We start from the raw sequence: 12,953 nt of genomic DNA, 5'->3' as shown, positions 1-12,953 counted from the left end.
AATCCAAAAGATCCAAATTCAAATTGTAGGTTTGCCATCCATTGTTTTGTGACCTTGGGCATGTTTTGAACTTCTTTGACCCTCAGTCACTTCAACTGTAAAATGGTAGGCAGAGCAACACTAGTCTCTTAGATCTGTGAGAATTAAATGAGGTGAAGGATGCAGTAGGTGTTCAATATTTATTAGTTGTCCCTTTTTACTTCTCACCAGATTCCCTGGACCTCTCATTCCACCTACAAGTGAGGGGTTTCTAGGGTCATAATGTCAAATCATGATGCCCCATCCCTGTTGATTGGATCACTATAGAGCAATAGCTCATAGTTGGATCCCCAGTACAACCAGCTCAGCATCCTAATTCTCCCTTCGTGACCCCTCTGATACCACAAAGAAATCCTAACTTACTCCATTATGAACAGCTTCCTTTACAAAGAGATGATAACCCAGTCCGGGTCAAAACCTGGAATTCCTAGAATCTTGGCAGTGGAAGGATTTCCTTACACACCCAGCACAGAACTTTCCCAGCATGAGTTCTACAGATCATTTGTCCCACCGGATATTAACTAATGCAATTCCAGGTATGGTATGTCTCGCTTGAGGTATCACAATGTCCATTTTCAGATCAAGTGAACCAAAAAGGCATATCCTTAACTTTGTTTTCTCAGCCATTTTCAAGCTCTATCATTCTCTTTTTGCAGAAGACCTAATAACATTTTGAAGAATTGGCACTCCACAACACACAACTCCACAAACACACAACTCAGATACAGAGTTAGCTTCTAACCCAGAGAGACTTTGGCTAAAACTTTAAGTTCTAGGACCCAGGAGGTAAGAAGGCACTGATCATTATCTAAGTCCAACAGGTGTGAGGTTCAGAGATGGGAAGGGATTTTCCCAAAATCAATCAGTAAGCTGGAGACACACATGACCCCTGAACACAGTTTCCTGGGCCTCACATCAATATTCTCTCTGTAACCACAGGGCCTTTCTGTTTTAAGCCTGGGCCACAAATTGAAGTGGGTTTGCCTAGTGCATCCTTTCATTGATTCATTCATTTGCAAACCCTCCTGTGTGCAAGAAAAGACACTAAATACTAAAGGCATAAAAGCTTTGATCTCCCTTCCAGGAGCTGACACTGTCATGTAAATGAAGACATACAAACAAACAAATAGAGAACTTGGTCTGGTTCTGCTTTCGGGGCAGTATGCAACAGAGAAGGAAATTTGAGAGGGAAGAGTTAGAAGGAGGAGACATCTACCATGTGACTACAGTCTGGGGCGGAGGATGGCAGAGGCCATGCCAGACATAGGCCAAGGCTGGTTCACAAGTGTGGAGGCTCGGCGCAGGGTGGGGAGCTTGGACACTTGCTGACACACCTCCCTTGGTGCACGTGTGTGTGCTGATTTGCTTCAGTTGTGTCCAACTCTTTGCAACCCTATGGAAACTGAGCACAAGTGGGAAGGTCTGTGGTGTTCCCAAAGCTTGGGGCCTGTCATTTCCCTTCCTGCTCTTGTTTATTCATTAATTCATTCATGCATTCAGTTATCTGACAAATATTGAATAGCATTTACATTGGGATCTGGGTATGTGGGATACATCAACGGGTCCTTCCAAGCCACCCTGCCTCCAAGCCTCTTCTTTCTCCCTCCCCCTCCTTTCTTTCACACACACACACACACACACCCTCACTTGTGCATACTCAGTAATTTCTTTCTCTTGGCTTAATGATCACAGTAGAGAATAGTAATTGTCATGAGTATAAGGGATACTCTGTCAACCAAAACTCCCCCTGGCCTGATAAAACTCTCCTCTGTGTTTTTAAAACTATCTGCTCTCCTGACTCCAGGCAGTTCTCACAGTTCATAAGTGCCCACTGCTCTTCCCTGGGACTGTTCCAGAGTAACACTTGCCTTTCAGAGGGTTGTGCTTTGCTTCATGAATGGGAGAGAGTTTAGTCTCCATCCTCCATGTCCACTGATACTGCGGTATTCCGGCTCCTATTCAGAATCACAGAAGTACTGCTTACAGCTCAGGCCCAACTCTTAATAGATTACCTGTCTCTGAGATTGAAAGAAACACCATCCACCCTGAGACAATAGGTCTTTTTTTCTTATGAGAAGTTCCTTTGAGGAGACACAGTATGAAGCACCAGCAGAGCACTGAGCTTGGTCATCTGAAAGAACTGAGTTAGATTTTTGAATGATTTTACCTTTCTGAGACTCGATTTACAGCATCACTGGAATGGAGATAGTCGGGCCTTCCCAATAGGCTTATTACTAGCATTCAATAAGACAGTATGGGTAAAACCCTTGAAATATAACACAGTAGGTGTGTAGTGGCTATTCTAGCCCTTCTTTGGCTTCAACCAAAGTTGAAGTGCGTGCTTGTTGACGAATGTTGAGATCTCAAGTCTCCAAAGGCAACCAAAGGCAGAATTCACAAAGAGAATTTAATAATTAGTTTCTTTTTCTATTTCCTTGAACTAGTAATTCATTAATGTTCTTGCAAGCTAGATGTTACACTTCCTTGTGGGTCAAATTACAAATGCTATTTATCTATGGGAAATTCCACATTTAATTCTTAATTAATGAAACTAGAATTTTTTTTTCATGGTTATCCATTTGAAAGTTGCACTTCTTACAAATAGCCATGTATCCTTAAGCTGGTAACCTGTGTTCTTCGACTCTCAGTTTTCCCAACTAATTATATATGTCATAAAAATATGATGAAGAATGAATGAGAAAATGGACATACAGCGCAATTTTTTTCAAGGTTATTTCCATGGTCTTTAAAATGAAAGAAAATTAAAACTCTCCCTGCCTACCATCAGTTAGTGTTCAGGAAAAAAAATAAATAAAAACAAACAAACAAAAGAAAATTAAAAAAAAAACAAAAAAAAAAGTTAGCTGTTAAATAAAGAAACATTCATTATGAATTTTATTACTCCAACTACTGTAAACTGTGTAGGAATCTGAGCTGCAAAGCTGCCCATTAAACTGTCTGCTCTTTCCTGTTTAAACAAGGCCCCTCTTGGGTCGTGGCTGCCTGAGCCTTCATGAGTCTGAATCCAGGAAGGAAGACGTTTCTACGGTAACCGCTGAGGCCTTCTCTGGAGGTTCTCTGGGAGAGGCCAGGGTCTGGTGCAAGTGACAAACCCCAGTTCCCTTGATAATGCACAGAGAGGTAGCAGCCATGATGTCCAGGCACGAGCAGAATGAGAGCATTCAGGCGTGAAATCCCTTTCAATCGCTCGTTTGTTTCCCATGATGGAGAATTCACTTTGTGCAGCTCTTGAAAAATGGTCGATCTAGGCTCAGTGATGTATAAATAATAAACGTTCCAGAAGGAAAGATATTTCTGTAACTTGGGAAAGGGGCTATTGACATCCCATTATCATCGGGCTCAAGGTTTTAGATCATAAAGAAGAGTCCAGTAGCCTTACTTTATAAACTGTGAAATAGATCATCAGAAGGGAGTGGGAGGAGATGGGTTAAAGTCATATAGTAAGGAGGTCGGTAACAAAAAACCTCCTAAGCTCCTAGTGAATAAGGTTTGTGTTGTACAATCTTGACTGTCACCATAAAGTGTGGTAAGTGCTCAGAGAGAAAGCTGGACAAGAAGCAGTGGGAATATGAAAAGGGGATACCTGAGGTGACCAGATACAAAGAAGAGATAGACCTTGAGCTGAGACTTGAAGAGTGAGTAAAAGTTGCTATCATTTATTTATGTAGCATAATGAAGGAGAAGAGGGTGACAGAGGATGAGATGGTTGTCTGGTATCACAGACTCCATGGGCCTGAGTTTGAGCAAATTCCGGGAGATAGCAAAAGACAGGGAAGCCTGGCTTGTTGCAGTCCACGGGGTGGAAAAGAGTCAGACATGACTGAGCAACTCAACAACAACAATAATGTAGCATCTGGGCTTCCCCAGTGCTCAGAGGGTAAAGAATCTGCCTGCCAGTGCAGAAGGTGCAAGGAGACAGGGGTTCGATCCCTGGGTCAGGAAGATGCCCTGGAGAAGGAAATGGTAACCCAATCCAGTATTCTTTCCTGGAGAATCCCGTGGACACAAGACCCTGGCAGGCTGCAGTCCATAGAGCCACAAAGAGTTGGACACGACTGAAGTGACTTAGCATGCATGCATGTAGCATTTATGTACGACAATGTGCTAGACACTTTCTATGCATCATCTCATTTAATCTTCAGAAGAGCCCTCTTGTGTGGGCACCATTATTGGTCACTGTTTTTAAGATGAAGGAAACAGGCCTAAAGAGGTTAGTTACTTTCCCACACAGCTAGTAGATGGCAGAGTTAAGATTCAAATTCAGGTCAATCTAATTCCTACACCCAGCTCTTTGACTATTGGCATACTGCCTTCCATAGATAAGTGTGAGAATCTAGCATGTGGGTAAGTTGGGGATAGTGTTCTGGGCAGGAAAAAAAACCAGCACAGGCAAAAGCACAAAGTTAAAATATGTGTTTGATCTGGTACTTATCAATGCTTAGTGGCACTACCAATCTTCCACAGCCTTGTCTAAGGATATGTGAGCCTCAGTGCTGCTTCTGACTCCTAACAGCCTGGCCCTGGCCATAGTGAGACCACGTGATGCTTACCCAATAATAAAAATCCACACACAATTGGTGGTCTGGATAAAGCCCCTACATCTTCCATAGAAGTCAAAATGGTAAAAATCTATTAAGAACCACTTTCTCTTTTACAACTCACTTTTACAGCCTGTGGATTTCTAGAAGTTCTCATCATTTGGGTCTCCCTTTATTCTGGACGCTCAGAGTAGAAACAGTTTCCATCTCAGCTTCTTTCCATGGGGACATGCTGACCCGTGGTGTTTAGAGTCAAAGTAGCTCCAGTTCAGTAAAACGGCTTTCATGGAAAATCCATGGTGGAGCTTGGTGGAAAAAGTGCCTGCCCATGCCAAACACAGTAAAAAATAAAGAGAGTTATCCAAATGTCAAGGCCAAACTGGCCACGTAGCGTTAGTAGCTATCCAGGTCATAAGAGCCAACATTAAGTGCTTGCTCTGCAGGTACTCCTTAAATATATATATATTTATTTTTAATTGAAGGATAATTGCTTTACAATATTGTGTTGGTTTCTGCCATACATCAGTATGAATCAGCCATAGGTATATATATGCCACTTTTTCCCTGAACCTCCCTCCCATGTCCCATCCCTCTCGTTTGTCACAGAGCACTGGATTGAGTTCCCTGAATCATGCAGCAAATTCCCACTGGCTTTCTATTTTACGTATGGTAGTGTGTATGTCTTTATCTTACCCTCTCATTCATCACACTCCCTCCTCCTAACCACCCCCACCATGTCCACAAGTCTGTTCTCTTTGTCTGTGTCTCCACTGCTGCCCTTCTGCAGGTACTCTTTGTATATAGATTCTTATTCTCTCCACAATCCCTCTTTGCCCTTATACAGAGGAAGGATCTGAGTCTCAGAAAGGTTTGGTTGCTTTTCAGAGATCATATAGAATATTCCTATCCAGGACTCTCTGAGCCCCAAACCTCCACTTTTTACACATCACTTCAAAATCATCAATCTAGTAGCTGATTGGAATTATCATAATTTTGCCACTAGTTTGCTCTGGGTTCCACTATTTTGCTTTGGATGTCCACTGGCTAGCATATATGCTGATGCTTTGGCAAGAAAGTACCTTCTGTGTCCCAGGTTCTCTGCTGGGTCCAGAGCATTTGGAGGTTGCTTCATTCTGTAAGTTAGTCAGTCACTGAATATTTGCAAGGGCCAATTACATGGAAAGTGCTGAGGCTAAAGGGGTGAGCAAAAAGCAGAGACAGACCTTCATGAAATACCTTCACACTGGAGCGTGTGACATGAAGAAGCGGCACGAGAAGCCGTGAGTAGACGAAATGAGCGGGGACAGGACTTGGTGCTTCCATTAAAGTCAGAGGAGACCCCAGAGAGGATCCTGGGCAAGGTGGGGTAATGGTGCGGGTGAGGGAGAGAAGCTGGAAGGACTGAAGAAAACCAAGAGGAATAGGGACGAGTAAAGCAGGCAACTATAGGAGAGAGACTCAGTATTATAGTCAAGTAAGTCACGAAGCCGGAAGCAGAGAGGAAGTGGAGTTCACCTGTCTGAGGCCAGGGGTATCTGGAGAACACCTTCAGGAGGTAGTGATGTCTAAACCGAGAACTGAAGCTGCACCAGAATCCAACAGAGAAGGGGCTGTTTGGTGCACGCAGAGGAAACAGAACACACACAAATCCAAAGACAAGAGAGCATGAGATTTGTCTGAGGAACTGCAAGTGCTTGTATGTGTCGTGGGGACTAAGAGAACAAAGATATGCCCAGGATGAGGAAGGATGCTAAAGCGAGCAGCACTGGTGCTGAATAAAAATAGTACTGAGGAGCATTATTCTGATGGCAAATGTGCAGTCAGAGTACGGGTTGTGTGCTGTGGATATTAACAAGGTAGATGCCAGCATTGTTAAAGGGGAGAGAAATGGGGAAGAGGAAAGGAGTCAGAAAAGGAACTGATGTTTATTGAGCACCTACTAGCTGCCAGATACAGTCAGGTAGAGCTCCATTCTATAGATGCACCAGAAGGTGAAGCAAATTGGCTGTGGGAACATTCATGCTTCATTCTTCTTCATTGACTCCCAGGACTGTCTTGTTTGTTTATTTCCAAGGGCTTCCTCATCCCTCCAGGATATTACCCAAGAGGGTGATGAAGATTGGCATGAGCCAGGACTCTTATCTGTAAATGACAAGAATCAAAATTCAACTAGCTTAGGTAAATGAGACACAGTAGCTATGTCATAATTAAGGAAATAAATAAGGAAATGTTTAGCACTAGGGCATAAGAGGGGCAGGCGTTCACCTGGGCCTCAGAAACTATTATTTTCACTAGGGCCCTCTGTCTCTCCTCTGTAACTCTCTAACCAGAAGCTTTATTCTCTCTTACTACCAACCATTTTCTTCTTCCATATTAGCAGGAGCTTGGTCACCCATCGTTCTGGGCTTTCCGCTACAGAAGGACACGCTCTTTGTTTTAGTTTTTAAATTTAGGGAAAGATCTCTGATTGGCCCAATATGGATGGTGTCCACTCATGAATCAATCAGCCACAACCAGGAACACAAACATGGCTATCAAGGGATCACCTCTGTGACTTGGGGGTCATCCTCCCAAACTCTTGGTGCGTCAAGAAGCCATTCCGAAGAGGATCTACTAAAGTCATAGCAATGTTTGCCATTAATGGGATAGTTAAGACATGGCAGGCTCTGAGCATTGTTCACATTGTTCTTTGATAACCTTATTTGATCCTCCCAACAGCCATGAGAAGCAAGGATATCTAATTTGTATACAGGAAAGCTGAAGCTCAGAGAGGCCTGTTGATTTGTTCAATGTCCAACAGCTAGGAAGTGGTTGGAGCAAAATTTGAATCCTGGACTGACTCCAAATCCATGCCTTTAACTCTCAACCTAATTACACCTACTTTGGCTTCCTTGGGAACTAAAGTGAAGGTGGTAAAACCCAGGAGTCCTGGGATCCACCTCTGCACTGTCGAGCTGTGTGGCCTTGGACAAAACCCCTAAGCTCTCCAGTTTTATTGTGTTTAAAATAAGGATAACATTTACTGCTCACTTACTTTTATAATAGTAAGATAAAGTGAGACTGAAAGTGAAAGAGCTGAGAGAAGAACTTCATGCTAATAAAGGTGAGACTTCATTATCATTTTATTCCTCCAAATTCCAGTATGCCATGGTTTTGAAATGTCCTGTAAAGCAAAATCTGTTCTTTGAAATAAGAATATGTTTGTGAAGAGCCAATAGACAGACCTGAATATTTTACACTATTTTTTATTAATAACTCCGGATTGACAGACTTTAACTGAGGAAACAAAAATAGAATTAATTTATCCTGGATCCAAATGTTAGGCTCCTCTTGATTTTTTTCAAAACAGACATTAATTTTATTCCTTTGGATTCCTCCTGTTCTTGCTGACACCACCTTGTTTCTGCTTACTTTTTCTTTTCACCTGTTTCTGTGACATGAGATTATAATTGGTTTCTGCTGAACTTTCTCTTGCTGCGATGTAATGATTAACAAAGAAAATGAAATCTTCTTTTCATTTAGGCAATGAGTTCTGCCCCACTGCAATGTCTCAGATGGCAATCCTTTAAGGAAGTACGGTTCTGTGGAATAATTTCCATCCTTAGGAAATAACTAAAAGGTTCTATCAGAAGCCTTTGTCAGCCAACATTCTCTTTATGACCCATCAGCTGCAAATTTGCCCAAACTAGGAACTGTGGCATAATCCTCCTACTTCTAAACCCACGCATGAAGTCAGGCTTTTGGTTGGGTGATGGACTTCCCCAGCCCGCCTCCTGTCTGGGTCCCTTTCCACTCTGTCACAGCGTCAGCCCAGGCCTTCACACTTCCACCATGGAACTGTTTAAAAAGCCTCCTAATCAGTCATTCACCTCCACAATGGTGGCAGGGTGATCTTCATAAAACAGAAATTCTGACCACATCAGCCCTGCTGATCACCTTTCTGTGGCTTCCTATTTGCTAGATAATATGGTCCTCCATGGGTTTACCTGGTGCCTCAGATGATAAAGAATCTGCCTGCAGTGCAGGAGACCTGGGTTCAATCCCTAGGTTAGGAAGATCCCTTGGAGAAGGGAATGGCTATCCACTCCAGTATTCTTGCCTGGAGAATTCCATAGACAGAGGACCCTGGCAGGCTACAGTCCATGGGGTCTCAGAGTCAGACATGATTAAGCAACTAACACTTTTACTTTCTTAAGGTCCTCTGTAACTTGACCTCTGCACATCCTTCTAGCAGCATCCCATTGCCACCCTGGCCTACCACACCGTCAGGATCCACCTTACTCATCATGACAATGATACTTACTAACACTTCTGTCTTTTATTGCAGTCTGTAGAACAATTTTTCACAAATTCTCAGAAATATCCTACAAGATATTTTATACTTTTATTATATTCAGATTCAGACACTTACAGAATCTGTCCAGGATCACATAGCTGATCTCACAGGTGGCAAACGAGTCCCAAACCCAGGCCCATCTGATTCCCAAACCCTTTGTGCTCTGCCACATGAACATTCTGAAATACTGGCAGTTCTCTGAATGAGCCATGGCCTTTATACCCTACCATCATCTTTGCAATCACTCTTCCTGCAGCCTTTAATACTCTTCCCTTTCTTTGGCCGGCTGGCTGACTGCTACTCATGCCATAAAGTTTGTCTCAAATATTGCATAGGGCTTCCCTTGTGGCTCAGCTGGTAAAGAAGCTGCCTGCAATGCAGGAGAACTGGATTTGATCCCTGGGTTGGGAAGATCCTCTGGAGAAGGAAAAGGCTACCCACTCCAGTATTCTGGCCCAGAGAATTCCATGGACTGTGTAGTCCATGGGGTCGCAATGAGTCAGACACGGCTGAGCGACTTTCACTTTCACGTCACATTGGGGTGAAACTCTGAGCAATTGCAGATGCAGAGATAAAGAAAGAAATAGAACCAGACTGGAAACCAGGAAACTAGGTGAGTCTCTGCAGCTCTGTTCACAAGGGTCCTTGTATAAAATCTGTATAATAACTCTGCCTGTCACCTGGAGTTTCGAGGAGGATCAAATGGGACTTTATATTTGAAACCACTTCGCAAACTATCAAGCCCCATATAAATATGTTACTATTAATTGTTATGTTCATTAAGTAATTAAATCTCAGGTATAATAATGAACCTTAAAAATAACTTAATGGCTATTAATCAAAATGCAGGCTGAGAGTAATTACGCTAATTAAAATTGTCAGTAATAATGATAATTGGCCCTGATACTGAGAAGTGGTCCATGGGGCGTGGATTCACATGAAACTGGGAAGTAAATAACACAAGTGAGAGTTGGCAAAGGGACCCAGAAGCAGGCTAATGACAAAACAAGCAGATGAACCTCACTATTCCCGGCTGAGAGTGTTACCATGCTAAGGGAAAAGGGATTGATAAACACCAAAACCACCCAGTGTTTTATGAGTATCTGGCTTGCAATGGTGCATATAGTTGTCTGTCTGTGTACATCTCTGGGTGGTAACACCTTCATATTTAGCTTCACCACATTAAACTACATGGGAGTCCATCATTATGCTGTTCCCTAATACCATCTACTCGTCAATCCTAAAGGAAATCAACCCTGAATATTCATTGGCTGAAGCTGAAGCTCTAATACTTTGGCCACCTGATGCAAAGAGCCGACTCATTGAAAACAACCCTGAGGCTGGGAAAGATTGAAGGCAAGAGGAGAAGGAAATGACAGAGGATGAGATTGTTCGATGGAATCACGAACTCAATGAACAAGAGTTTAAGCAAACTCCGGGAGATGGTGGAGGACAGCAAAGCTTGGTGTGCTGCAGTCCACGGGGTTGCAAAGAGTCGGACACAACTGAGCAACTGAACAACAACAATCACATCACCATGTCTCCTGACAAATCCAAGATTCTTCATGGCCTGGTTCATGGCCTCTTGCATGAAGACTTTCTGGATTTTTCCTGGGATACTAGGGATGTTTTTCTGATCTCCTTCCCCTCTGTAAGCCTACCCTTGGAACTTACAGTCCCAGTCCATTGCTTACTAGCCAAGTTTCAAGATGTTACTTAACACCTCTTTTATATTAACTAAATGAGGATAATAGCAGCAATGACCAGACAAGATTGTTTTGATAATTAACTAAGGTGTCTAAGTCTTTTAGAATAGGATTAGACACATAGTACTCCTTTACTGTTCATCATTATTAATACCATTATCGTTGTTGCAATTATTTGTCTCTACATCCATCACTCTGCCAGACTGTGAGCTCCTTCTCTTTGTGTCCTTTCTTCTTGGACTTACTGCATTATAGCTGCCCCTTTCAATGTTGATGTTACAGTGGAAATGGATGAAAGATATTCTTCAGGAAACTGTGGACAAGACTAAGGGCAGTGAGCTGGAAAATTCATTGACCATGAAATCATATTTGATTTAAATCTTGGCTCTGACACTTGTTTAGACTTTGGTTTTGTGTCTAAGTCACTTCCCCTTCTAGACTCAGTTTTTTCATCTGGAAAATAGAACCAAAAATCTCTGGCCTATTTCCTTCCATCATGGGGTTGGAATAAGGACACAGATGCGAAACCACTTTGTAAACTGAAAGGCACTAATCAAATATAAAATACTTTTACTGTTATTAGAACCATCTGGAAGTTGTTTGGACTTACAAATTGATAGAATCAGTCAGCACCTACTTGACTTACACAAAAAGCAGTTGTTATGCTTGGATATTTTTTAAGCCCTTAACCCTATGGATATTCCAAGTCTTTTCTCCAAATTCACGCCCAATTTGAGAATGTTCAAGTTTATTTTCCCAAAGACTGAGTAACAATAGGAATTCAAAATATAGCTAAGGCTGAAACTTCACTCAAGATTTCAGTTTCTATTTCCCTTAAGGAAGTTTCTAGAGTCCTAGCTCATAACTGAGTTATTAAATGCAACTCAATTCACAGGGCTTCTCAAGGTAAAGGGAAGCTCAACCTTAGAGGTTGCTTTAAGGTAATGGGCAGTTTAAGATGGAGAGTAACTTGCAAGAAAGAACCATATAGATGGTAAGAACACTGGACTAGGAGTCAGAAATCCTAAATTCTGACCTAGCTCTACAGTCTTCTAGTTTGAACATCTTCCCTACCTGGGCTTTAGTTTTCTCAGTAAAATGTGGATAATCTCTCCTGGTTTCATTAACCTTTGCCATAGAGCAAATCACCTCAAAATTCAGTGATGTAGAAGAGCAAGAGGTTGTTTTCCACAATTCTGTGGGCTGGTGGGTAGTTCTGTTCATCTGTCTGGGCCCACTCAAGGAGTAGCATTCAGTTGAGGAGTCAGCTGGGACTTGGGCCCCATGGACACAGTTAGGACTCTGAGCCTCTCTTTCTGTACAGGGTCTTGCATATTTAAGGTGCTAGACTGGGCCTCCTTACATGCCAATGCTGTTACAGGGGAAGAGAAGTGGGATTGTAGGGGTGTTTAAAGCATTGCCTCACACAGAGTCACTTTCCTCATATTATATTGGTCAAAACAAGTTACAGGGTCTGCCCAGACTCAAGGATTGGGGAAGCAGACTAGACCCTTTGATGGGATGAAGACAAAGTCAAATTACAAAAACGGACATTCTTACAGAGAGGCATGATTCATGGGGATTCGTGGATGTGGGGGCGGGGAGCTTTTTGTACCAATCTAACACACATCTGTCCTGCCTCCAGGGCTATTTGCAAACATCTAAGCTAATATAATTAGAGACACTTTGTAAAGGATAAAGTGTTATGTCATACAGATGCAAGAGCATTCAACTTTTGTTCTACTATTTGTATTCATATTAGTTAGCTGATTTCAAGATGGTCTGGATTAAGTTTTCTGATTCTGATTCCCTGTTAGTTAAGAAAAGTATGTGAGAATATAAGGAGAAGCATCCCAGACAGGTGATACAATATCATCGTTCTGCAATCCATCATGAATTAATGGATGCAGACTTCAAGCATCCGTGGCTTTTCACACTACAAAACCCAAGACAATTTGATCTTATATGTCTACTGAGGAGGAATGGATTACCTAGGAAGCTCTCTTGCTAAATTAAAAAAAAAAAAATTGATCCTTGATCTGATCAAGACCTTAGTTCAACTATCAATTTTCAGGAAACACGGAAGACAAAGGGAATGTTAAGCCATACCACAGAAGTGCGATCCACAAATTCAGACTAGGAAAAAACCACAATACGAAAACAACCTGGTTTTCTCAATAAATAATGAAGGTGAAAAAAAAGAGGTGGGGAAGAAGCATGTGCATTAAGAGAGACCAATAACAATGTGTGGAACTTATTTGGATCCTGATTCAAATAAATTAAAAATTATGACATTTTTATCCTTTGGGAAAT

The sequence above is a fragment of the Cervus canadensis genome, chromosome 2, assembly GCF_019320065.1.
Source record: "Cervus canadensis isolate Bull #8, Minnesota chromosome 2, ASM1932006v1, whole genome shotgun sequence".
Lineage (NCBI taxonomy): Eukaryota > Metazoa > Chordata > Mammalia > Artiodactyla > Cervidae > Cervus > Cervus canadensis.
The sequence above is the reverse complement of the archived record's forward strand: the minus strand, read 5'-3'. Positions refer to the sequence as shown.